This window comes from Dunckerocampus dactyliophorus, chromosome 10 (genome assembly GCF_027744805.1).
Source record: "Dunckerocampus dactyliophorus isolate RoL2022-P2 chromosome 10, RoL_Ddac_1.1, whole genome shotgun sequence".
In the NCBI taxonomy this organism is placed as follows: domain Eukaryota; kingdom Metazoa; phylum Chordata; class Actinopteri; order Syngnathiformes; family Syngnathidae; genus Dunckerocampus; species Dunckerocampus dactyliophorus.
This window is the reverse complement of record NC_072828.1, coordinates 30,376,271-30,403,329: the sequence shown is the minus strand read 5'-3', so window position 1 is coordinate 30,403,329 and position 27,059 is coordinate 30,376,271. Positions and strand designations below refer to the sequence as shown.

The following is a 27,059-nucleotide window of genomic DNA, read 5'->3' as shown; positions in this document are numbered from 1 at the left end:
ATGTGCGGCTCGTACACCGGTGTGGCTTATATGCAGTCATGGAAAAAATGATTAGACCACCCTTGTTTCTTCAGTTTATTGATCCATTTTAATGTCTGGTACAACTAAAGGTACATTTGTTTGGACAAATATAATGATGATAACAAATATAACTCTTATGAGCTATTTTTGTTGCTATTTTTGTCCAAATGAAGGTACCTTTAGTTGTATCAGGCATTCGAATGAACAAGAAACTGAAGAAACAAGGGTGCTCTCATCATTTTTCCATGACTGGATGTACAAATCTGTTTAAATGTAGTGGGTGCAGCTTATACATTGGAATTTACAGTAAGTGCTGTTTGCAAGTCAGAATCTTCATCATGTCTGTAACAATTCTGCTGTGATGATCCGAGCTCGACATAAAGTTGTCTGGTACAGTTCACCTCCATCAAATAGTCTGTCCGTTCACTCCACACTATCAGTTGTTCCCCCAGAATTATACCAGTGATTCCTATTTTACGAACAATTTATCAGTGCTGCATTGGAGATAGCCTACGTTAATAAATATTTTCTTGCATCGACAGCCCTGCAGGTGCTGCATGGAGGACAAAATGAGCACAGCACCCCATTGTTGAGTGTTCAGGAGAGCTAATTGTGCCAATAGTCGTTTCAGATAGACATTTCTGATTGCGTTACATGAGTGTAATATTCTGCGTGCTGCTGATACTGGAAATGGCAATGAAAAAGACAAACATTGCTCCCTATCTACTCATTATCCTGGTTTGGTTATCTTGGACAAGACCGTAATTGAAGGAAGTCAATCTGATCAAGTGAACCTTCTGTAATCACTTTCAACCAATAAGCGAATTAATCAAAAAGTGCTGACACGGCAAAATGAATTTCCTGGTTTTAAATTAGGAAGAATGACAACAAACAGATGTGACGATGGGATATGCGGCTGTCATCTGAGTTGATGGATTTCACTGATAGCTTTTAAAAGACCGTGACAAATGAAAACCCGACAAATACACAAGCCGACGCTCACTGTTCCTGCAAGTTTCATGGCACTACACACGCAGATGCCAGGAATGTCCTTGTTGTGTGTGAAGTGGGAATAAACACAAGAAATAACCCAGTTTTAGGACGAAATATGTAAATAGCAGTGGCGGGCTGTGCATTTGGCACCTGGGCCTTCAGCTGGGGACTTCACCGACTTAATCCACCTCTTAATACCACCACTATCACGTCGCAATTATACAAACCATCAATAATACACAAACAATGCATGGCACTGTAGAGAGAGAGAGGCGCTTTGTGTATTGGGGATGAATACCATTACTACTAAAGCACAAAATCCAGTCAACCTTTTATCCTCCGATGCATCATCGCAGATATCCTTAAACTGCATTTGTTAGGACCTGCAGGGCAAAATCCACCTGGAAATAATGCTAAGAGTCTCAAGCAAGGTTTACAATTACAAGGAGTAGATACAAGCAGTTGCAATGCCAGCCCTGGAGAGGACGGTCAGCCCCCCCAGCCAAGGTCCAGCGAGGTCCAAGCGGTCTCTAAAGTGAAAATGAGTTCCTCTTCGTCGTATTCCTGCTGTGGAGGCGGTCCCAATGATCAGGAAACTTTTCCTGGTCTGATCTGATCTGGTTTCAACCAGTCATGGCTAGGCGTCTGGGCGTAACATGCCAGGAGACACATGGGTGTCATAATGGAAAGAACAGGGTGTTTTTGTTCCAAGTGAAAGGTCTTATGAGTGTGTTATATCTCTGTTGTAGGTAAGCACATACATGTCGCAGTACCAACCCAGAACAGAGTGGAGAATATTGCATTCCTTACACATTTCTGCGAGTAATGTCCAGTATTATGTAACTGGTGTAAATTTGGCATTCCACCAAATGCAATAAGCGTCAGGCAGCTCCAAACCGCTACATAATCTTTTTTTTTTTAAAGTTATTAACATTATAGGGTGGGAAAATGTGTGACGTTATTGTGGGCCAGCTAGCTGGCCTTGTGAGGCAAATCTGAAATCTGATTGGTTGAAGAAACAGCCCCATTGCTAATAGTGTTTCAAGATTCAATATTCAAGATTCAAGAGAGTTTTATTGTCATGTGCATGGTAAAACAGCAGTTATACCATGCAATGAAAATCTTATTCTGTTTAAGAGACATGGGCCATCACTCCTGATTCTGTCAATTACATTGACATGGCAAACCTAAGAAGCTGGAATCTGATTGGAGCCGTGCAGCCAAGAGACACACTACGAAATGAAGATAAAGACTGTTGGATTTCATGGAACAAATACTAGAATTGAAGTTGTAACTGTAGATGAGTGCTTGTGATAGTGTTTAGGCCAGCGGAGTAGGTTCTGGGGGCCCTGACGGAGTGTACTGTGTGTTGAATGAGGCATCGCTACATGTTGAAGTAGTGAAGCCAAGGTCATGTGATATTTCGTCCAATGCAAAACTGTACAATTTGCTGCAAGTATGACCAAATCATCGCTGGCCAAGTTAGCAGTTTAGTCAGGAATCCATAAGAGCAGATGAGACACCCAGATTCTGAAACTGGTTTACACAAGAAGGCTTGATTCGCACAATGTGTACCAAGTTTAAGAACCACTTCTAATCGATGCAGAGCGGAAATCAAAGTGCCACGGCATGTCCCCGGCTCCAAATATCCAACAATGTTGGATTTCAAAGTCACCTTTCCCACCGAGGACAGCCGTCACCGCACTGCAAAGTGTGGAAATGTGCTCCCGTGGACTGTGCATGTATTAGCCGGGTGTTGCCACGCACGCTCCGGCAGGTGACAGCGATTGTCAGATGTGACAGCGTGCAATATTATACCTCATCCCCCCACCCCCACCCCTCCACAATCATGAGAGGATGATGTGTTTGAATTATTGATACGTTCTCAAGGTTGAGTGCACGAGGCTTTTTAAATTGCTCAGAACGCAACGGAAAGGTTGTGTCAGGGAGGGTACACGGGCGACAAACACACTGACGCTAGTTGCTTCCTGGAACTGCGGCTCTTAAAAACCAAAGTTTGACTGTATTATCATTAAGAGTGAACGTACAGCACAAGGTTGCCCAAAGTGCGGGCCGTTTGTGTCCCGAAGCTCCTTTTTATTGACCCGCGGCACATTTTAAAAATGCAGTTTAACGCGAAAACTAAAACGCTGTAGTATTATGAGGAAAAATAATGTCATTTTCATAGCATAGAGCTGAAATATATATTAAAAAATCCTTTTTTCAAAGTCAAGATATTCTGAGAAACAAAAATGAATAACATTCTAATTTTTGGAAAATTAGGCTGCAGAAAAAAGTTAGAATGTTACAAGAATAAAGTCAGAATTCTGAGAAGAAAATTCACTAGACAAAAATTGAAATAGCTGTAATTTTACAAGAATAAATTCAAAATACAGTATTAAGAGAAAAAAGTCATAGTCCAACAAGAAAAGAAGTCACAATTTTACGTGAATAAACTCGTGATAAAATGCCATTTTAGTAGCATACAGTCGAAATATCAACATTTTTTTTTTTTTTAAGTCGGAATATTGTGAGAAACAAAATAAATGAAAGTTGTCATTTTTGGAAAAAGTCGTAATAACAGGGGAATGGCAAAGTGCATGTGGCATTTGTAAGTTTGCATTTGCATTTCATTTTTCACGATGTGTCCCTTGCTGGAAAAACGCTTGGACACCCCTGACAGAACAAGTAGCGAAGGGAATTTAGTTTCTTTTAAGGGAGACCAAAAACCAAAATGACTTTGTCATGTAAAAATATAATTACATCAAATGTTATCATTTTTATGCATGCTCACCCAGGAACAAACTATGATCAAATAAAACCAGGTCCAATCCTATTGTGTGTATTATTTGTATATTTACAGCTAATTTCCTTTGAAAGAACACAACATCAACAAAACATTAAACAAAATACACACGAAAATGTGCAAAACTAGAAGAAGATGCAACATCCATGTAACAGTTTTTGCTTCAGTGCCTCAGCTTTTACTTCCTGCTACGTAGGGTGACCGTATTTTGATGAACAAAATACTGAAATGATACTCCGAGTTTACGCATATATCTCTATTTGATGTAAAGTGTGCCTTTTGTGTATGGACAGAAAATTGTTATATTTCAAAATACAATCTATAAAAAAAGACTCAAATTTACCTTTGCTAAGTTTCAACGGTGCTAAAATAACTTTACAATCTCTGGAATGAAATCATTTTAGAAACGTTTCTTCTGTATTAGACACATTGGAAGAAAACGATAGCTTTTTTCTAGTCCTACTGGACTAAAAACATAAAAAATAGGATAAACAATGAAAACTAGGAGATTTTCACTTTACAAAAAAAAAAAAAAAGCAGGTGTTGCAGGACAAGACACGTCCTGTGAAAACAGGACACTTGGTCACCACATTTTCCTCACCTTTCCAGCGTGCAGTTCCTAATTCTGTCATGTTTTACAATCGAATCAACTCATTCAATACCAAAGACATTATTATACGTTTTTATGAACCTGAACGCCCGATCACAACAACATATTTATACGTCTTTTACGTGGCAAAAAAGAGGTGATGACGCAACCCCACTTTTAAGCCATAAAAACCGACATAAGGTGGCAGAAGTGCGTTTGATAAGAGCCCGGCAGAGATCATGTGAACGGAAAAATCACACGACGGGAGGAATTGTAGGGAAATTTTAACGCATGCGCATGCACACGCGCGCACGCGCGCGGACACACATGCACACACAGCTCAGTTCCAAATGTGACAATTGTAAATAGTTCACAAAAGCAAAACATATTTGTGTCCGAGTGAAAGTTATGCGTGAAATGTATCTTTTCACAAAAAGCTGATCTCCTGACTGTGTGGCCAATATGCTAACCACGAGGCCACCGTGCGCCCCCCCCTTCTACTTGATGATTCAATAAAATGTCAATTAAGTACAAGAGAAAAAAAGTTTTAATCTTTTGAAAGATTTTGCACCGATCAGTCTTTTTCCGGAAATCGATGCAATTGGGCGACCACGCTCTTCATTATGTTTCACCTTTTTTTTTTTTTTTTTTTTAATCCAGTCATCACTTCACTCGTCTCGTAAACACGCCTCCGGGCAAGAAGTCATTTAGAGACAAAGAACTGTCGTCGACGATGTTTCAACTTGGCCCCGAAAGTGACTTTTTGTGCTGGAAAGCCACAGCGGCGTGGAACAAAGTTTGTAGCGTAATGTGTCTGTGTTGTCAGCCATATTAACAAAGTGAACACACCATTAAACAACGTCATTAAGCACCGACTCATGCTAATGTCTTCCTTTAACTATCAATTGATGCTTAACTTACTGGTCTGAAAGGAGAAATTTGTTTTCTGGATTATTAGTCCAAAATAGGAAGTCAGCGAGCACTTAGAATGTTGCTGAGGTGCCGGCGAGGGAGGGGGCAGCGGAGTTAAATGGAATTGAAATAATTCAAACGGCAAGGATGAGCAGCGTCAGATTGTTTTTATTGATGTATTTGGAGCGGTTAGCGCGGAGTCAGTGGGTCGGTTTTTGCTTTTATGGTGTGTCCTGTGTGCGCTGTCCTTTTTAGCACGCCCATCTAAATGCTAATAAGAAAGCTGTTTTTAAAATGACCCGCAATGTTAGCACAACACACAGGCCTAATTGCACAAGATATTCCAAATCGTGAGGATAAGAACGATTAAGAAACCATTCTTTCAAGCGAGTTAGCGTGTTTTTTAATTTATTTTTTGTCTAAACCTGCAACTCAAGGGAGTAAGTGCAGTCGTCCCTCGGCGCTTTGCAGTTTTTCCTCTCTGACAGGTTTTCAAAGTATAGTAACTGTTTCATGGGTGACTACGGCCTATTATTCGTCACAAATATGAATAATGAATAATAATAAGCATTTTCAACCATAAAAATGGCTAAATGAACTAAAATACAGAAATCCCTCCTTTATCATGGTTAATTGGCTCTGGACCCCAACTGTGATGACTGAATTTCCGTGAAGTAGGTTCTTGATTCTTTATTTTTAAATTGAATATTTTCGTAGTTGGAGCATAGAAAACCTGTTTACGACCTTCTAAATTTTAACATTAGATACCTCTCGACATGAAATAACACCCCTAGAGGCACCTTTACACTCCTGTTACCCAATATAGTAGACATAACAGAAAATAAGACACATAAATAAAACAATATATTAAATATGTAAATAAAACGTAATATAGACTCATATTTTGGCATTGGAACTCAAAACTCTCTCAATGCTAACATGTGCGAGTCTATATTATGTCTTATATATGTTTTATTTTATCTTATAGGAGAAAATGTGACACATAAGACATAATATACTGTTATTATATATTATGGCTTATTTCTGTTTTATTTTCTCTTATAAGCGAAAATAACACACAAAAGACATAATACGCTAGTATCACGTTAGTATTGGAACTTGAAACTCTGCCAATGCAAACATGTGTGAGTCTATATTATGTCTTATATATTTTTCATTTTCTCTTAAGAGGAAATATGAGACATAAGACAAATACGACATAATATATAAATATGCCTTATGTTTTACTTTTTCTTATAATATATGTTTACATTTATATTATGTCTTATTTATGTTTTATTTTCTCTTGTAAAAAAAAATAGGACAATATAGACTCACACAGTAGTATTGGAACTCAAAAGTTTCCCAATGGTAACGTGTGAGTCTATATTACGTCTTGGTTATTTTCTCTTACTATGTCTCTGCTACATTGATTCATTCATTCATTCATTCATAAAATAAAATAAACGTATATAGAAAGCTGTAAAATGGTTTTCTATGCCGTAAATTAAAAAATATTCCATTTCTAAATAAGGAATCCTACTTTGCGGAAATCACAGTCCGGTCTGGAACCAATTAAGCGCGATAAACGAAGGATGACTGTTCCGTACAACATGACACATACTTTTCCTCGCACACCTTTCATGTGTTCCATAACGAGATGTGACAAGATGACCTCAAGTCGCCGCATTCCTCATTCATTATTGATTCCACTTTGGTGACGGAATGACGTCAGAACAATTCAAGACCTGCTTTTCCAATTGTCCTTCAAGCGCTGGAGATCCAGTGTTGCTGTGTGTTGCTGCGCATGACTGCACTCATTCTGCAGCCCCCACTGATCTGGTTGAGCTCATAGGTCCGAAACAGATGGCTTGGCTAACTTGCTGAGTGCGGTCCAAAATGTGAAATCCATCTTTGACTCTATTTGTTTCATACTTGCAAACAGAAGTCATTAGACACTTGGCTTGGGGGAGCGAGGTTACTTGTCACAGAGCCCAAACGTCATCGTCGGGATTTGGATTCATGTCACGGACGTTTTGGAGCAGCCAGGAATGTCTGAAAATAAGTGAAATGTGATGTTTTCAACCTGTTGTGTCTCTTGAAACCCTGCTTAAATACAAGTAGGACTTTGGAAGCTGTTCACTTAGCCTTTACCGCAACACTTTCTGGACTCATATCGATAGAGTCGTCCCTCGCTATATCGGGGTTCGCATGTCGCTACCTCACTACATCACGGTTTTTCAAAAAATAATTGATAAATAAAAGATCGCTATGTTGAAAGACAAGTTCTATGTAGCACTCGGCTACATCTGCTCACTCGGCATCAGTAATGTTATGAAATACTTTTTTAAAATTCCTCTCCCCTGGAGAATTTTTGTTGGTTGGGGGGGTGTGGGGATATTTATTTACTTTCCCAAATGTTCCTTGCAGATTGCCGTGGCTCAAGGATGAGCACTGCCACCACTGGCAGGTCAACTGACAGGGTTGACAGGTATGATTTGGAAACGTGGTTTTATTTCCGGCTGAAAGGCGTCAAATCACACAATTAAGTTGACACAAACTACACTTTGTCTATAAAATAAACACAGTAAAAAATATATGTCCCACTGCCTGGTTGCACATTTACTGTTCTTTTATCTGGAATTTTAGCATTGGTGGGTCGGGACCCAACAGTGGGTTGTGGATCCATTCTGGGTGCGGCAGAAGACAAAAATGGCACTAAAATATTAAAATCCAACCAATGTCTGACTAGCTGGCATGTATTCATTGCACAGTTATAAGTGAACTGTTTGATTTTGTGGTCTTATTTAGTGCAATTGTGATATTTCATTAGAATTCATGCATGATTTGTAGCGTGTTGTACTGCAACTGCACTTTGGACACGTAATTACGTGTTTTGATGCTTCGGGGAGGTCATGTAGGTGATTTTCTTTAAAAAAATGTTTGGTTTGACTTACATAAAGTAAAATCAATAAATGAATTAAAAAAACAAAAATGACAAATTAAAGTGGGTCAAAACCTAACGAGACCATTTGAGAACCCCTGACCTAAATACCGTTGCTATAAATACATTATGCGTTATGTTGCTCTTCTATTAATTCATTTCATGAAAATTAATCTTTAACTTTGCCACAATATATGATTTTCCACAAGGTAATGCTTACATATAATATATACATATAATACATATATAAAATGTGTAATAAGGGATTAGATTTCAGGTAGAGCTTCTCAAGGCACCCAAAGCGCTTCACAATGAAGTGAAGCCATTATTCATTCACACACTGGTGGTGGTAAGCTACATCTGTAGCCTCAGCTGCCCTGGGGTAGTCCGACGGAAACGTGGCATCCTCCATTGGCATTCACACACCAGTGTGGGCATCACTGGTGGCAAGCTGGGTGAAGTGTCATGCCAAGGGACGCGACGACAGTGACTGGAGCGAGGATCGACTGCCAACCTTGCAGTTTCTGGACGACCCGCTCTACCTCGTCAGCCAGTGCTGTCATATAATGACGTCATATTATACCATATTATCATTGAATAGGCGTGTAACAAACAAGAAAGTAAAAATACTAATTCAAAAACAGATTTGCTAGAAACTGTCAAGGTGTAATATCCAGACACGCTGTTATTGTGAAAGTCCAAGAAAGTCCAGAAAGAAAAACTGCTCATTCGCAAAGTGGAGCTTTTCAGTATAAAACAGCAGCTCCTTCTATTCATGACAATTTACGTTAAAGCGTGCGGATTCATGTTGTGTCATGAAACTATTAGAGCTTCTTTTCCGTTTATTTTGAAATATGACAATGAATTCCTGCGGCCTAGTCTTACAACATGTTGTCAGACGGACCTTTTCGGAGAGCCAAAAGCCACACCAGCGGCTTCAAGAAAGATTTACGAGCTTTAACGCCGGTGATTACAAGTCAAACATCAAATCTGGGCCGTTCCTCTCCAAACAAATCAGCGTCTCGCCCAAATATACACGACGATATTTTAACCACTGCGATGAATGCAGAATTCGCTTGTATTTGCCAGAAATATATTTCGTCCCCAAAGGCGCTTGGGGGTGCTTTTTTTTTTCTCTCCCTCTCTCTCTCGCCCTCAGCCCGAGCAATATTGTCCAGCTATTATAAGCACAAATAGGGGCCGGCTCGGTGGAATGTGGAAAAACGGGGCTGCAAGTGACAGCCGGGCAGATGGGCAGTGGATAAAGTCTTTTATTTCCACCATTGAGCAGCTCCACACCTTGGATAATAGGAGCCAATTGGGTTCAGCCCATAAAGAGGTTTATCAGTTCCTGTCAGCGTGGCCTGCAGGGCTGAGGCGACAAATAACAAGACGGCGAAAAAGAAAAGTGGTCGGAGTCCAGTTCCCTAACCGGCTTCCCCTCAGCCAGGAAGCCATCTGCATTTTTCAAAAACCCTCATTTCTGCTTGTGACTCCAGGTGGGAGATGAGAGGGTCCGAAGTCGCGCCGCAGCGGCGTTACAGTCACGTATCCATGAAGTCACGTGATTCCGGCGAGATGCACATGATCTCGGGCGGGGGGGCCGGACTGTATGCTGCCTGGTGATAGAGTACGTCACCCGCGGGTGCCTTCATGCACTCCCACGTGTGTATGAACACACAAACACTAGACTCACTTCATTCTAGTGTTCTTGTTCAATTATTCTCAGATTTGTACTCTTATTTAGTCTTCTTTTCATATTTAAAGCAATAGACACCATATTTGTCAAAACCCCCAGTCCTCGTATCGTTTTTGAAATTAACCAAATGAAGAACTGAAAGGATGTTTATATTTCTTTAAATTTGATTTTTATTTCATTATTATCTTTATTATTCTACAGTAGATGCATATTTATGTTCTCAGATTTTTACTGTGGTTAATGTTAAATTGTAGTATAGCACTATTTTTTTATTTTTAAGAACAGAGGCATGATTGTTGCTAACCCCCTCGTCCTCGTGTCGTTTTTGAAATTGATCTTGAGCTGAAAGGATGTTTAGATTTGTCGTATTTCATTTAAAGTGTCTTACTTTACAGTATCTGCATTTTTATACTCTATTCATTTTATTATGATTTATTTTCAAGACACTGGAGATGATTTTAGATGAAAGCCACTCGTCCTCGTTGAGTTCTGGAAATGTATCTTGAAGAGGCCCGCGTACTGAAAGGATGCTTTCATTTATTTTATTTTTACTACTATTTTATATTATTATTGCATTATATTTTATTCTTTTTTTATATTTATTATTTTACACTATATTCATGTTCTACAATTTTTACCGTTACTCATTTCATTATTGCACTATTTTTATTTTTAAGACACTAGAGATGGTTTTCGAGAAAGCCACTAGCCCTCGTATGCTTTTGGAAATGTGTCTTCTTGGTGTACTTCTCAGCTTGTGTCAGTCTTTCACTCGTCTTGCATGATGTGTACTCTTGGAAGTGGGCTGTCAAATGATATCAATAGGAAATCAATACTGTCAAATAACATGAAATATCTTTAGTATTTTTATTTTGCTGTAGCGGGACATAATAGTGGACCAGCCAGGACACGTCTCATGTTGCTAAGGTTACACTTTTGAGCCGTGTGTCACACTAGAACAATGATTATAGCAAAATACGGTATCGATATAAACAGATGTGCTCAAAATATTTCAGGCAAATTTCACTCTTTTAACTGAAAGCGACGGCAAAACACTGTAAGACAAATTTTGTTTGAAATATGAATGAAAAATGTGCATTTTATTGATATTTTTTACATTTTGAAAAAAATGTGTCCAATTCTGAGAGACAAGCGACGCATACGCGCGTCGTTCTGCATATGGAACTTCTGTCAAAATGTTCAAATGGATTACATTTTTAACACCCGACTGCAAGGGTGTCCAAACGTTTTCCACCGAGGGCCGCATCCTGAAAAATGAAAGGATGTTCATTTTATGTTGTAAAAGAAACGCTGCATATGTTTAAAAGACAAAACTTGGTGTTTTTATTAGTTATTAGTGTCAACATTTCATCTTTTTCTTTTTACTTTTTTTTCGTTTAATTCATCAATTATCCGGTGAATCTGCAACTGTTTTGGTGTTCCGTTCATCTTTTTTTGATGGAAGTATGTGATTTCATCCTCTCTTATGTGAATATTTTTGAATTTCCATGAAAGCTGACCTATTATCTTTTGTGTTTTAGTCAAAACGAGACACTCACACACATCAGCTTTGACTTTGGGAAACAGTGATGGACGTTTTGGCCTCTTTTCGGATATGATGCAGACCAAACCACTCGTCAATAAAAGGTTATTTACTCGTGGAATTATCTAAATGTTATTTTACTTTGGTTTATTTTATGCTTTGGCGTTGGAAGTCAAAGTTTAACATGAAATTTAGAAAAATGTTTATGTATGACCCTCGCCTTTACCTGCAGGCGGCGTCTTGAGCGGTGGTAAGCTAACCATGAGTACGTCACAATGACACATGGGGAAGATCCACAAACACAAGTCACAGATGAGCATTTAAAAGGCTGCTCGCTGGAAAAAAAACAGACCTGTGAAGGAACGTTCCTAAATTGATGCTTACGTCATTCAGAACTACGTTTCTTATTATTTTAAAGTGGGCTCCATTTGATTGAAATTTGAAACAAATTGATACGGGAAGGATGTAGTTGCGTTTGTCGTATTCTGTAACGGATAAAGTTTAAAAAGACTAAAACTTGTGTTACGTTTGCAGGTCCACACTATTGTTTGGTAGTGTAAGAGGGGGCAAAATGGCTCTTTTGATAGTAAAGGTTGCCGACCCCTGGTCAAGGGCCTAACCGATTAATGGATTAATCCCAACAACCAGCTTCAGATTAATCAACAAACAACATAATCGTGAGGTGCTGTGCTAATTTTGACCATTTCTGCTGTAATTTCAGCTCAACAATGCGTCGTCATGCTTCACGGTGTTTTGCCGCTACCTTGTGTCATTTCCAGCAAGACGACTAAAAAATAAATCTTTATATCAAAATGTGTCCAGGATGTGCTTAATTATCGTGTACATTTTCATCTGAAGTATAAAAAACATTTAGTGCCAACTTCCACCCATGCATCCACTTTCTGTAGCGCTCGTCCTTGAGCTGGAGCCTACCCCAGCCGGCTGCTGGACTGGTCGCCAGCCAATCACAGGACACAAATAAGCATGCATACACCCACGGACAGTCCCGAGTCTCCAATTGACCGAACATAGAAGCACAGCGATGTCCTAATGAAGGTTCAAACCATCACTCTCCTGACTGTGAGGCCCACATGCTAACCACTAGACCACTGCGCGGCCCTTCTGCCAACTTCAAAAGTCAAATTCCACTTTGTAATCGAGAACGAGAAGAAGAAAAATGGAAAAAAAAAGAATCATCATTGTCAATAAATGTTTCCTTATTGCAACTTTATGGCTACACTGTTGAAAATATAACTCTAAAATTGCAAAATGACCTCAACTACACAAAAGGAGACACACTCAAATTACACGCTGACATTTGAGGAGAAACAGAAAAGCACTAGATGATGCATTTGGGTGCCGTTATTCTCAGTGCTGCAAGCATCACGGTGGATAATGTCATTTTGCATGCATTAAAACAGGGGTGTCCAAAGTTCGGCCTTGGGGGGCCATTTGCGGCCCGCCGGCACATTCTAAAAATATCATTTAACAAGAAAACAGGGGGAAAAAAGGAAAAATCAGTGGTAATGTTACAAGTCGCAATATTACAAGAAAAAAAGCTGAAGAGAAAAAAAGAGAAAAAAATATTAAAGAAGTCAACAAAACAACAAATCAAAGTTATGTCTCAAAAAATCTTATGGGAATAAAGGCATAATTACCAGAAGAAAACTGACAAGACGAAAGTTGAAATATCAGCAGAAATGTAAAAAAAAACTGTTGTAATTTTACAAGAATAAAGTCAAAATATCAAAAGGAAAAAGTCGTATTCTAAAGAGAAGAAAGGTCGCAATTTTATGAGAACAAACTCGTAATATTATGAGGAAAAATAATGTCATTTTAGTAGCATTTAGTTGATATATTAAAGAAAAAGTCGTAATATTTTGACAAACAAAACAAATAAAGTTGTAATTTAGTTTTATTACTGTGGGGGGAAATGTGCAATATTATGGGAATAAAGTCTAAATGTTACAAGAAGTCAGTTTACAAGAAGAAAGTTTAAATGAATGGAAAACATTTTTAAAAACAGCAACAGAAATGGAAAAAAAAAACAACCGCTGCAATTTCACAAAAAATAAAGTCAAAATATTAAGCGGAAAAAGTTGCCTTTTAACGAGAAAAAAGTCACAATTTTACGAGAATAAAGTTGCAATATTACACAGAAAAAGAATGTCATCTTAGCAGCACGGAGTTGAAATATTGAAAAAACATATACATTATTTTTTAAAAGTCATAACATTATGAAAAACATTTAAAAAAAACAAATAAAGTTGTCATTTGGGGAAAATGAGGTTGGGGAAAAAGTGGTGATATTATGGGAATAAAGCGAAAACATTACGTGAAGAAAATCAGCGTATTACGAGAAGAAAATGTCAGAAGATTATTTCAGGAGACAGTTGAAATATTTGTTTAAAAAACAGCAAAAATGGGACAAAAAAGAGCAAAGTTGATCATGGGCTTTTTCACTAAGTGGCCCTCGCTGGATAAACTGTGGACACCCCCGCATGAGAAGAGCAAATCAATAACAGGAATAGCGACCATAACGGGAATACATTGGGGCAGTGCCGTGTGTCCCAAGCAACTATGCAAGCACCTCCCTAAAATGACGACTTTTTGAAAAGAAAATACGACAGCATGGATAACAATTTGGTCTTTTATTTGTATTTTTTGTGTTTTCACGACGGAGGCTGCCGAGAGAGAGCTGCTCGGCAGAGTTAGCCTGGTGCTTGCCGGAATAAATTGCTACCATATGTTGTGACGACAGGATCACTCAATCTTCTGTGTACCTGAACACCACATTAATCATTTTTGGGGGGGGATATTCTTTCCCTTTCATCACACAGGAATTTCCAAATAGGAGGGCCCCCCCCCTCCCCTTCCCGGTCTTTATTTCTCTCACACATGTCGTGGATTTCCATACGCGGGTTCCACGCCGCCATCGTTAGCCGTGCCACGTTTGACCGAGTTCAAGCTGGAGCAAAACTAAATGTTAGGTTAGGTGTGAGGTGAGACTTCCGTCCTGCTCAACACGTGGACTTACTCGTCCGGTTAACATGTTTTTAAATAAACAGCGCTGGGGGGGGAAAAGCAAATATGAGGACGAAAGCCAAAGAATGATATTTCCACCTACCTTTATTCGCATGGCTAAGGTTTCATTCCAGAACTGAGTATTGGTGCTAAGATCCTTCCACTAAGTCGAGCTAAAGTGAGTTTGTGGACAGCAAAAAGGTGAACGGAGTATTAAAAAAAGGAGGTGAAGTGGCCAATAGCTTTAGGAGAGAGCTAAGAAAGAGAGCGAGAAACAGGACAAAGGAGACAGAGTGGTCTTTATAGCGACGTCCGCTTGATGATTCAGACATGTCTTATTTGTTGGCTGCACTGCCGGGGAATTTGCATTGATTATTGTAGCCCTCAGCAGATACATTTAATCAATGTGGCACAGCGCGGCAGCCAGAACAGGGCTGAGAAAATGCGGGAGGGGTGAAGCTGGAAGAGACCAAGGCTCGGTCAGAGTGGAGGAGCCACAGCTCCCCCTTCATGCCGAGATGATGAGATCAGGACCAGCTTCTCCTTCTCCTCGCTAAAGAGAGAGACGGAGGAGAAAATGCAATCCCCTGCTTCCCGCCAGTGATAACACTTTCTATGGGATCATGCGTCTTCATTAAAGCACGCCGGGTGTGGCTCTTATTTCCATGTGCTTCCAGCCAACACGGCTGGACTGGGATTCTTCTTCTACACTGATGTGCTCCACTTGTAAAGATACATTTACAGCAGGGGGCAACGCTTCAGCTTCATTTCTTCATTTCTTCATCCAATTTGGAGTATTTCCATTCCTTTAAATGTGGATAAAATTACATTACAAAATTACAGCAAAAAATATTTAATTTTGCAAAAAATTACTAATAAAAAAAAAGGTTAGGGTTAGCATGATGGTTAGGTATTTATTTTTTAATATTCATATTCATCTATTTGTGGTTAAATGTACATGTTTATTTGTATGGATTGAAAACAATATACTTTCATTTGGCAAAAAATACAAAAATGTGTTTCTGAGAAATAAATAAATAGAATCCATGACTTTAGTTCTCAGTTGTTCAACTTATGTTTGCTGGAGTATAATCATGTACTTTTGTCGTTGAAGTTACATTTCCATTTATTTCGCATAAAGTTACTTTAAAAAAATATATGTTTCACATTTTTAATACATTTTATTTACATTTTTAGTAGAGATTTGTCTTTTTTAAAAAGTAACTTAGCAAATACTAAATGAAATTACCTTTTTTTGTGAGCATTTACAGGCTACTCATATATTTGGACTTAGTTGTATTTGTATTTGTATGGATTAACACAAATATACATACATTTTGCATAAAGTTACTTTCTAAAAAAATATGTTTATGAGAAATAAATGGATACATTTTATTTTCATATTTAATATATACATTTTTTTGTGTGATGACGTCCATTCTGGCCTCCACTGTGTGGCTTTTAGGTGGAATGTCAACAAACTAAATAAGTCATGAACTAAATAAGTTGTTTTTTGGAGTATTTCTAGGCTATTAATATATTTGTTGTTTTATTTGTATGGATAAATACATACTTTAATTTAGCAAAAAGTAAAAAATTCTGATTAAAATTAAAAATTCTCCAACTTAGGTGTTTTTTTTTTTAGTATTGATATTAATTTATTTTTGGCTATATTACATTTTATTTGCAAACAATATAATTGAATACTTTTGCAAAAAGTTAACTTAATAAAAATATGTTTCTGAGAAATAAAGAAATCTAATTTGATTTGATTTTGATTTTTTGAATACATTTTCATCTTTTCTTGTGGTGGCGTCCATCCCCGCCTACACTAAGCTGGCTTTTAAGTGGATATGACCTTGAAAGGTTATTATGTATCACCAAAAACAACAGATTCTCCAATGTAGCAACATAGCATATACTGTACGTATACGTGTACGAGTATTTATATTCATATATTTGTGGTCAGGTTGAATTATTTGTAAGACTGAAACAATGTACTTTCATTTTGCTCAATAAATGTTTGAGAAATATATTATTTATCGTGGTTATTTTCATTTTTAATAGATTTTTGTCTCTGATGAGGACGTCCATCCTGGCCTAAAGTAAGTGTAAAATATTCTAAAGTTAAAAAGTAACTGACTGATGTAATCTGTTCCCACCAACCAAAATAAGATCGGGCTATGGCATACTTTGTCACTCTCTTATCACTTCTGAGCGTTAAATAAGAAATCATTGAACAAGATGATGTGTTCTTCATTTCCGTGCCGTGAATTTCACCTGCAGCCTCTCAGCCAGCGTGGTCGTCGTACACGCTGCCAGTGCACGACGGGTCGGGAGCATCGCCTGACACGCATTCTTCTTCTACGGGTAGCAAGAGCGTCTCTCGTGAGGGGTGGAGACGACGCTGTTACGAGGCAAATGTGGTAGGGGGGGCGGTACACCAGGGCCCCTCTCACTGGGGATTGGTGGTGAGGGTAACAAATAGTTCTGCGTGGGAGGACTGAACATCACATCAGGACCCTGTTGTTATATTAACCTTCATTATTGGGTCTAAGCGGCCCCAAGTTACACTGATTTTTAATGTATAAGCGTCCACTTTTATGATAAAGAGCTTTGTGTGCAAATGAGGCCCGTTATGAACTACAACACATCAATCTTGCTGTCATAGGCAACATTCAAAGAACGATAAAGTTTGCTCGCTGCCTCCCTTTGTGTCCTGCCGCTACAAAGCGAAAAGCAAAGAGGAGCCTTCCGATATCTCTCGTCTCTGAAAGGCATATCTCAAGTCTGGCGAAGGCGTACATTCGTCTCTCCCCCAGGGTGCGGTGGCAGTCGTGCAGAAAAAAGTGAACTGCCGAGGACCCCACTGTTTAGCAAACATTCTGACTGAGGGGAGGAATTAATTATTCAGAGCCAAGGACCAAGGCAGCGCCATCTGATTGCACCACAAAAGAAAGGTCAGGCCTTTGCATGGGAGGAACGTCCTGGTGCTGCACTCTGCCAGTGGAAGGATGCGTACAGTAAAGCTCAATTAACAGGAAGCTGAGGTTTTAGGGCGGGGGCTGGGGGGTTGGGTTGGGGTGGGTGGACATGTGTACACTAACGTCAACACGACCTCGCTGAAAAATGTGCAGATGTTTTGGGAAGACTGACGAGCAGCTGGCGTGATATGGGCCGATCATCTAGCAAAGTGTTGAGAGAACTCAACGCAACAAGAAAGAAGTTGATGGATTGCTTTGGTCGCTGAAAACAAGGCACTGTCTGGCCAAATACGTCACTTATAAGCAGTGTTGGGAAAATGACTTTGAAAAGTAAACACCCAGAACAGATCCTACCAATTGTGGCACCCTGGGCGAGATTTTGTGCGGCACCCCCCTCCATCAGCCATGTTCATACATACGTACTGACGAATGTAATTGCATCACTTAAAAGCAGTGTTGGAAAATTACTTTCAAAAGTAAACACCTACAACTGGCCCTACCCAATGTGGCACCCTCTGCAAGATTTTATGTGGCACCCCCCTCCATCAGCAATGTTCATACGTACGTACGTACGTACGTACGCATGATTGGAATTCCACCACTTATAGGCAGTGCTGGGAACATTTTCAAAAGTAAACACCCAGAAGTGGCCCCACCCAATGTGGCACCCTAGGCGAGATTTGATATGGCACCCCTCTCGAAGCAATATATAACATTGTTTATACCGTTAAACCGTCTTAAAGTTGTAAGATAACTTACCATCCATTGACTTAAATTACAAATGGACACAAACTAATCGGAATTAACATAAATACCCTTAACTTCAAATAAACATCTTGTAAATAAGTCAAATAATAATAAGTGATAAATTATAAAAACAATCAACATCAAACAATTTCAATCACATGATACTCAAAGTTGACTCAAAGACGCCTTCCAATTTTCCGAGACATTTAAAATAGGCCTCCTCTGTATGGATAGTAAATTGGTGGATAGTAAAAAGACACAAACTCCAAATGCTCATAAAAACGCTTCCAAAAACACAACGACGCAGGAACCTGAGGTCAAGTACTTGTTATGTTTTGGAACGTAAACAATTTTTGCAGGAACAATTTGCTCTCCAAAGTCGCTAGAACTCGGGAAATTGAACCACCGTTGTGCGTCACGTGACGTCCCCGGTTTTACGAGACTTCAACTTGGCAAGCATCAGCGGATGAACTTCGTACGTACTGTATGGATAAAACACCGGGACGTCCAGGACAGGACACGGGAACGGTGCAGGCGTTTGAAATAGTAATTGATTAGGTTATTGGAAGACAGTAATGGGGGCATTTGTAACTCCCGGCACCGCCTATGATACTGTTTCATGGAATTGTGCAAATACAGACGCTCTCCCGTCCCAATTAAACAACTTGGACACACTTTGGTTTGGCTCTTCATTCTCTGGGATGTAATCCTAACCCTATCAAATTTCTCTGTGAAAGGCCAAAGCTTTCATCGAGCCTTGGGAAGAATGGCTGATTGTCATCGAGGCCTCGCTCCCCGCACAGAGCGAACCTCCACTGTCTGTTGCAGGGAGCAGATCACGAGTGCCGCGCACTTTACTCCACAGCAAAATCCAGCTTCAGGCTCCTCTGGGCTCCTGGATTAATCTGCCGTTAAAGAAGAATACCACAGAGGCCCCGTGGCATTGTGGTCTACTACTGCAGGTCATAATCTGTAAAAATTGCAATCCAGCAGAGCCCAGCAGCTGAGAATAAAACCAGGGGGAACAAATTCTACAACTGTGTAACAGGGGGGTGCGTCATCACCCGATTGGTGTGTGAAGACTCCACACACCAGTCAAAACAATTCCATTGGTTAATTCCATAGCTATCTCAGCCAATCACTGGCGAAGAAGCTCTGCCATTCCATGGAAACCAGGCCTGCACCAGTAGCGGCATCCACTACAACTTCCCAGAGCTCCAGTTTTCCCCAGTAACTTGGATTATACGGCAGGAACATCAAAAAGTGAGAAGGCAAAAAGGAGTAGGAGTAGAAACCCCAAAAAATAAATCTTTCTTCCACTTCTACTATTCATTAAACACAAACATTAAATGGTAGGCCTGGGCAATTTATATGCATCATCATTAGGAACCGGTTCATTTCAAGTACGCACCAAATATTAGCAATGCACGCTCCGCAAAGGAAAGCAACATGGACAAATGATTTAACTATTTTTCTCTCATGTATGCCTAATTTAAACCAGAATAATGAAAGGATGGAACAGACTCTTCCATATTTTGGAAAGCAACACTGAGAAGTTCATGTTTATATCTCAGCTTTGTGATACGGGTGGAAAAGCGTATTATTAGTATGAACTTCCATTTTTAGTCTTTTTCTCATTTTGGCTGTTTAATTTTCTAAATATTTAAACTTTCTTCATAAAAAATCTTCATACATTTTGTTCTCATACTATTACAATTTTATTCCCATAATATTATTGTACTATAATAATATATATATTATTTTTCTCAACATAATTAAAAAAAAATTACAACTTTATTTTTTTGGTTTCTCATAATATTACAACTTAAAAACAACAACATATTTTTTCTTTAATATTTCACCTCTATGCTACTAAAATGACATTTTCCTCATCATATTATGTTGTTCTCGTAAAAAAAACTTTTTCTTGTAATATTTTCACTATTCTTGTAAAGCTACAGTTGTTTTTTTTCCCATTTCTGCATTTTTTTTTCTTTTCCAACTATTTCAACTTTCTTCTGATGTATTTTCTTCTCGTAATATTATGCCTTTATTACCATAACATAACTTTTTCTCAAACAAATTTTGCAAAAATATCAACTTTATTTTTTTCGTTTTGTTTATGACTTAAAACAACATTTTTCTTTAATATTTCAACTCTATGCTACTAAAATAACATTTACCCTCATATTATGTTATTCTCATGGGCTTGAAACTGCTTTTCTTGTAACATTTTCACTTTATTCTTTTAATTACAGCTGCTTTTTTTCATTTCTGCTGTTTTCTTTTTTTATTTTCCAAGCATTTCAATTTCCTTCTGATAAATTTCCTTCTAGTAATATTATGACTTTATTACCATAACATTATAGCTTTTTCTCAACCTAATTTTCCAAAAATTACAAATTCATTTTGTTTTGTTTCTCATAATATTACAACTTTTAAAAAATAATGTATTTTAAACTTTATGCTTTATGCTACTAAAATGATGTTATTTTTCCTCATAATATTACGAGGTAATTCTCATAAAATTAGGACTTTTTTTCTCATTAGATCAGATCTTTTTTTCCTAATATTTTGACTTTATTCTTGTAAAATGACTGCTGATTTTTCCATTGTTGCCGCAAAATGGCCCTTTGGACACCCCTGATTTAGACACTTTCTCATTCTATTGAGAAACGAGTGAAATAATAAAGAATCACAGTCTATTTATGATCAATATCAGTAACATTCCATCGTGATCGTACCAACACATCCTCACTCTCTGGCTCTTAAACAACCGAGCACAACATTCCTTGGAAGTGGACTCAAGTTACAAAACTAAAAGGTAGATCAATAACTATCAATATCACCTGAAAACAAACATTTTAACCCAGATTTCCAACCCAATCACTCAATGCCCTCCTAATACCAAGGGGAATCCAATAGTTAGAACAATGTGACTCATACCCCTGCTAGTTGACAGACAGATACAAACTGGACAGGGAATCGGTGTTTCCTGCAGGGAAGAATTGTTGCAGATGGTCCAGCGGTTTTATTTCGGTCTCTCAGATCATTCATTTTGCAGGTAATAAAGTTCAGTGTCGTTAGCACCTTTACCCAACCTTTACGCCACTTGTGCTTTGTTGCTGAACATAGTTCTACTGTATCTCCAAAAGCGGTTTGATATTATTGTGCGGTAAAGCCATCAAGCATTGATGAATCTTCATTTATGACTTCAGGAGGTAAAGCAGTTAAAATCTACCTGCATGGTTTAGTGTTCATAATAACATGTATGGCACAACATGGTCTATATTCATTCATTCATTCATATATACTCATTTAATCCAAACATGCAGTTCCAGTGGCATGATGCATGATGGTTCTCCACTGAAGCTGATCTGATGTACAAGCAACGGAGTGACTTTCTACAAAACTGACCAATGACTCGCTGCATTTGATTCACTGCACTTGAAGTCAATTGCTTGACTTTGAAAGAGTGTTTTCCCCAGAATGGTTTCATCCAATTTCTCATCAATGCTGTGACAACCCAAAGACTCTGCGGTGTGCAAACAGAACCCGAATCGAACCCTGATTGGCAAACACGTTGCTGCGATACCCGCCTTATGGACTTCTAAGGGGGAAAACAGCAACACAATCCTCCCACTAATAACACATGCGGAGATCTCTGGAGCAATAAACTGATTCTGAGAGCACTCATCAATCTTTAATCCGTCCTCGGGCTCTGTGGGGCCGCAGTGAGTAAAAACCTTCCTGTGCAAAACCCAAAATCGGGCCAGACTGGAGTGTGTTTAGGGTTCAAGCAAAGGCCTGGAGGACTTGTTGAAGGTTGGTCGGGGCCAGAGCTAAAGAGACCGTTTAGGTTTTACTAGCCAATGGCAACCGGCATTCTGTCTCAGTCCCTTGGTGATTCTTATTAGAGATTTTAGGAAACCTATCAAATTTAAACCACTTAGGTTTGCAAAACCAGGTACAGTCGTCCATTGTTTATACGAAATGGGAAGAGACATTTTTTTCACTGTATCATGTAGGACAGGCCATGGCTGACTTCATGTCTTCATGCAGTGTTAAGGTGATGTAATGCAAGGTAATGTCTCGATGTTTTTTGTCATTGCTGCTGCCTAGTGACCAGAATACTACATATCACTTGTATTTCAATACGTTTTGACTAATAATAGACCAAAGTCTACCAAAAAACTGTGATCATTTATTCGTGAATTCATTTCTGAAAAAATGCTGTATAGGGAGCGATAATAGAACCGCAATATTGCGAGGGACGACTGCATTGTACTACAGTCAAACGTCGGTTTTCAAATGCACCAGTTTTTGTAGATTCGTTTTTTGACATTTTCACCAAAATTTTACGCCAGTTTTCCTACAGTCTTGGTTGTCGTAAAACTTGATTGTTTACCCTGTACTGCGACATTTTGCAGACACAAAGCGCCCGGCGCCTTGCTGATTGAGACGGTGAGAAACACTAATGAATTCAAAAATAACTAATTTCAAAGCACAAAGACGGCATACCCCAAAAAGAGTCTTCAGTAAAGGTAAAAAGGATGTTAAATGTTCATGTATCAATTTAGTTTGTCTTTTGTAATTATTTTGCATTGTTTTCTGCATGTAAAACTGTAATTATTGTCTATAAATTTTATTTGTTGTTATTATTTTTGGCAAACTTCTTATGGGAAAAATTGCTTCAATTTTTGTACATTTCACTTTTCGTCTGACATTTTGGAACGAATTAACAAGTAACTGTACAGAAATCCAACATACGCAACATTCAAATTTCACGGATTCATTTTTTCAAAATACATGAAGAAATCATCTTTAATTCATGGTTGCTTACGGCCTATTGTTAGTAAAAGGAAATATATGCATGTCGAAGTTAATTTGATGTATTTTTTGGCATAAATTAAGCATTATCGAGCATAAAAATAAATCAATGATTTAAAATACAAATAAACATTCAGAAAACGCATTGAAACACATGTTGATACACTATGTAGTATTTTACACTTGTCACTAGGTGTCAGTAATGTTACACTGGCCACGGCATGAAGTCCCGGAAGTAAAAAAACGGGGAATTCTCCCAACGCTAACATGTGTGAGTCGAAATTATGTCTTATTTTCTCTTATTATGTCTACTATATTGTGTAATAAGAGTGTAAAGGTGAGTTATTTCATGTCACGATTTTTTTTTTTAGAAACATAAAACTTACTTTGGGTGTGGAACCAATTAACTGCAATAAACGAAGGTTTACTGCATAGTCAAGACAAGGTGCTCAAACCGTCCTGGTAGCCAAGAGTTAAGAATGCGTGGGAAGGGGATGGCAACACTAAAGCGTCATGGTGTTTCCCAGGCATGTGAAAGTCAAGGACGCCATCTAAGCTGACAGGACGGAGGACGGCCTAACTAACGAACTATCTGTATCATCGCAACAAAGCCACAAACAAAGCAGCTCAGTGTAACCTGTGAGTCGTTGCCAAATGGATGTGACAGTTCTCCCCACCACTGATGAGTGAAACCATGGAGCCTCGCTGAGTGTACAGCGCAATGATGAAAAATTAATTCAGACACAGAAAAAAAATTAAGTGCTCCTGGAAGCGTGTGTTGTCCGTCCCTAGAGGTTGTTCTCTCGGCATTGAGGTCCGCTTTAAATGTGTCTATTCTGAGTAGAAGCCGGCAGCTTGTAATGTGACCTAAGTAACTGCCTGCTGACTGATGGTGTGAGCCTTCGCCCTGCCATATGTTTCTCTGACACGTCACAGCGCGGGAGACGCAAGTAAATAATAACAGTGCAAACAAAATGTGGCCGGTCAGTCCGACTCTTGAGGAAAGAGCAAAGGGAAATGACACCGTGATGCCGTGTCTTATTTTAATGTTGACCATGTTTTACCATACTTTTTTAAAAAGTCTGCATTGTCTTTCGCTGTGGTCTGGCGGTTTGGTCATCTGTCACTCTAAGACAGGAATTCTCTGAAAAAATTGTTAGTGTCTAGTCAACTAATTGGTGCATCTCAGGCGTTTCTGGCCCCCCCTGTACAATAAACAGGTGAAGCAGGTAGCTTCCTTTATTTTAACTGATGTCTTTCACCACGGCCACAATCATTGTCAGCTTCTTCCTTCTGGCCGGAGGCTCTTAGTCCCAAGATGCAAGACAAAAATGGTACAGATGTAGCTTTGCCCCAGCTGCCATAACAACACTGAACAAGCTGTAGTCACAGCTCCAGTACCTGTATGTATTTATTTGTATGATGTATTCTTTTATTTATGGTAAATGGGCTTTCACTTGCACAGCGCTTTTCTATCAGGATACTGTAAAGGCAATTTTTCTTCTTTAGCCTTTCTTCCTGGTTCTTTGGACCGCGTTGATATCGGAGAAGTAGTCATTTGCACCCTGCAAAACATGCCACGAAAAATATCTCGCCGGGGAAGCACGTTAAAAAGCTTTAATTTATTATGGCATTTGAAAAACAAACACGTGACGGAGTATGGTGAGTTTTAGAGGCTCACGATGCGATCATCAGACAACACTCGCCAGTATGTGCCTGGCAGGCAGAATTCTGACGCAAATTACCTGAAAAATGAGCAGCCTCTCTCAGCGGTGGAAGACACCGGGTTTGCCGAATGCTCTCTCACTGTATGATACCTGGAAGTCCAGCTAGATCACCATCAAACTAGGTACTCTCACATCCAAAGTCTCCTTCTAGAAGTCGTCTCATCCTCTGTAAGTTTCACCGGCGATACATGTTTTCTTGAAAAAGTAAGTCAAACATGTTTTTGTCTAAAAAAGGTGATTTTATGGTTCCCTTTATCATATCATATATCTGATAGCAGGGTGCAACCAGGAATTCTGGGGCCTATGAAAAAAAATCATGTTGAGCGCCCCCTGGCAATCAACCTAACTTCCCCCCCTTTACACGGCACCCCTGGATGGATGATTGGAATCGGCAGAATAAAACCCTGACCGGAGCATCCCCAGTTGCCACACCCCTCTAGAAAGTGAACGTGAAAGTTAAGCTTGTGTGAGACAAAGAGAGAACAATGGACCTGTTATGTGTTTGCCTCATGTCCTTGTAATTTTTCATGAGTTATTAAGTGTTGCACAACTCTGATTGTGCTACGTGAGTGTGTGTGTCAAGAAGGCTTTCTATAAAAAGTTATTAGACTGAATAAAAAAGTGTAGTAATGATAATAATAATAATAATAATAATAATACTGTCTAACAGTACTCTAAGCGTTTTGGAACTGTCACCACAGTTACTGATGATGCAGTATCAGCAATGGAACCAGCAACCTTCAGGTTGGGAGACGACCACTCCACCACCTGAGCCATGCCACTCTGCTTTAAGTTCTAGCTCGTTTACAGTCTGTCCTTGTTTGGGGGAACTTGAAGTAGAAATATAATATAATCTCATCCGATGTTTTTCGTACTTGTGGTATTGCAGGTCTTTTCACGGCATGTCTGTGTTTTTCCAGCATGTTAATGGATGCCCTGATCTCGCTGGCTGCAAAACAAGTTTACCTTCGGGTACCAATAAAGTAACCCAAGAGGACAGACTGCCAGCACAAGTAAAACGACTCACTGGGCTTTGGCACCCCGACCTGAATAAGAACGTCAAGGACACAACGAAAGAGGATATGGTAGGGGCCAATCGAACCATCTGTATCATCATACTCAAGCTTGTTTGGAGGCCACATTACCTCCCCTCGGCCTTTGTGGCTCTTTTTACCTCCACTCAGGAGGTTGTTTTCAGACTCGGGCTTGTCATTTTGTTCAGTCATTTATTTCGCTGCAGCTGCCTGGCGCAATTTTTGAAAAACTAGAAACGCATGGTCAGAGATGACCACAACGTGTCCTTTCGGGCATCGTCAAATTATTTACGGCACTCTGTAAAGGTTCTTATAATAAAATCAGCTCCAATAACATTTTAACTGTCTTTTGAACAGAAAAAAGTCTTTACTTTATTAGAAACTGAAGTACAGTTACAAAAATGTGGATGTGAAAAACCGTCACAATGACGAGTAGGATTCCAACGTATCCTCTGGGTGCCGTCTCTGAGATGGAGGAAGCTTGGATTTACACTGATGGGAAGCTGTCATATCTCCAGTGAATTTTGATGAGACACACAATGATGGCCTAATTAAAGAATAATGAAAACGCCTCCAAATATATATCATTTAGAACGGGCAGAAATATTTTACCTCGATCCAATTTGATAGAAGTATGCCACTATTTGTTGTTGGGAGATCTTCTGCTCCTAAACCATTGCACAGAAAAGGGTGAAAATTTGTCACAACATGCACCCCTACTGAGTTGCTCGTGCTGTTATTTTCCTGAGGCATATGCCGCATGGTGGTGCTCTTTCTGAAGACTAAAGCTTCACCCCGTAAGTCGGATTGACTTGAAATTTGTCGCTCAGCTGGGCGGATGCATACAGCGTGTGCCAGCCTGGGAATATCATCGCCAAATAAAAGGACAGCCATCACCATGGAAGTGAAAATGAGCATCTCTTTTGGTCGCAACCACTCGGCTGTTGCAACCATTATTAAAGATAAAGACTATTGAAGATTATTAGAGGTGTCATGTTTTCTGTGTGGGAGATTTTTTTTTTTTTTTACCAAACTCTGTGCCCGAGTAGTTGAATTTCCTGTTCACCCTTGTCCTATAAAAGGTAGAACAAGCTCGGCTGGGGGCGGACGCAGTGGGATGGGACTACTATGCCGGTTTAGCGCTTGGAGAAGCAAAGCAGGTGGCCAGGTTGATGACAATAAACAGACAGCATTGGCGGCCTAATT

At 39.2% G+C, this 27,059-nt stretch overlaps 1 long non-coding RNA gene across 2 annotated transcripts in view; it reads right to left on the bottom strand.

The window, feature by feature from the left end:
• The window catches only part of LOC129189319 (uncharacterized), a 93,116-nt gene that overhangs the window by 31,031 nt on the left and 35,026 nt on the right, over window positions 1-27,059 (bottom strand). The window contains exon 1 of one of the 2 annotated variants that reach the window (XR_008572783.1): window positions 14,635-14,755. The exons of the other annotated variant lie outside the window; for it this stretch is intronic. This is a non-coding gene — a long non-coding RNA (uncharacterized LOC129189319). Of the gene's footprint in view, window positions 1-14,634; window positions 14,756-27,059 lie in introns of those variants that run through there. 2 annotated transcript variants of the gene reach the window in all.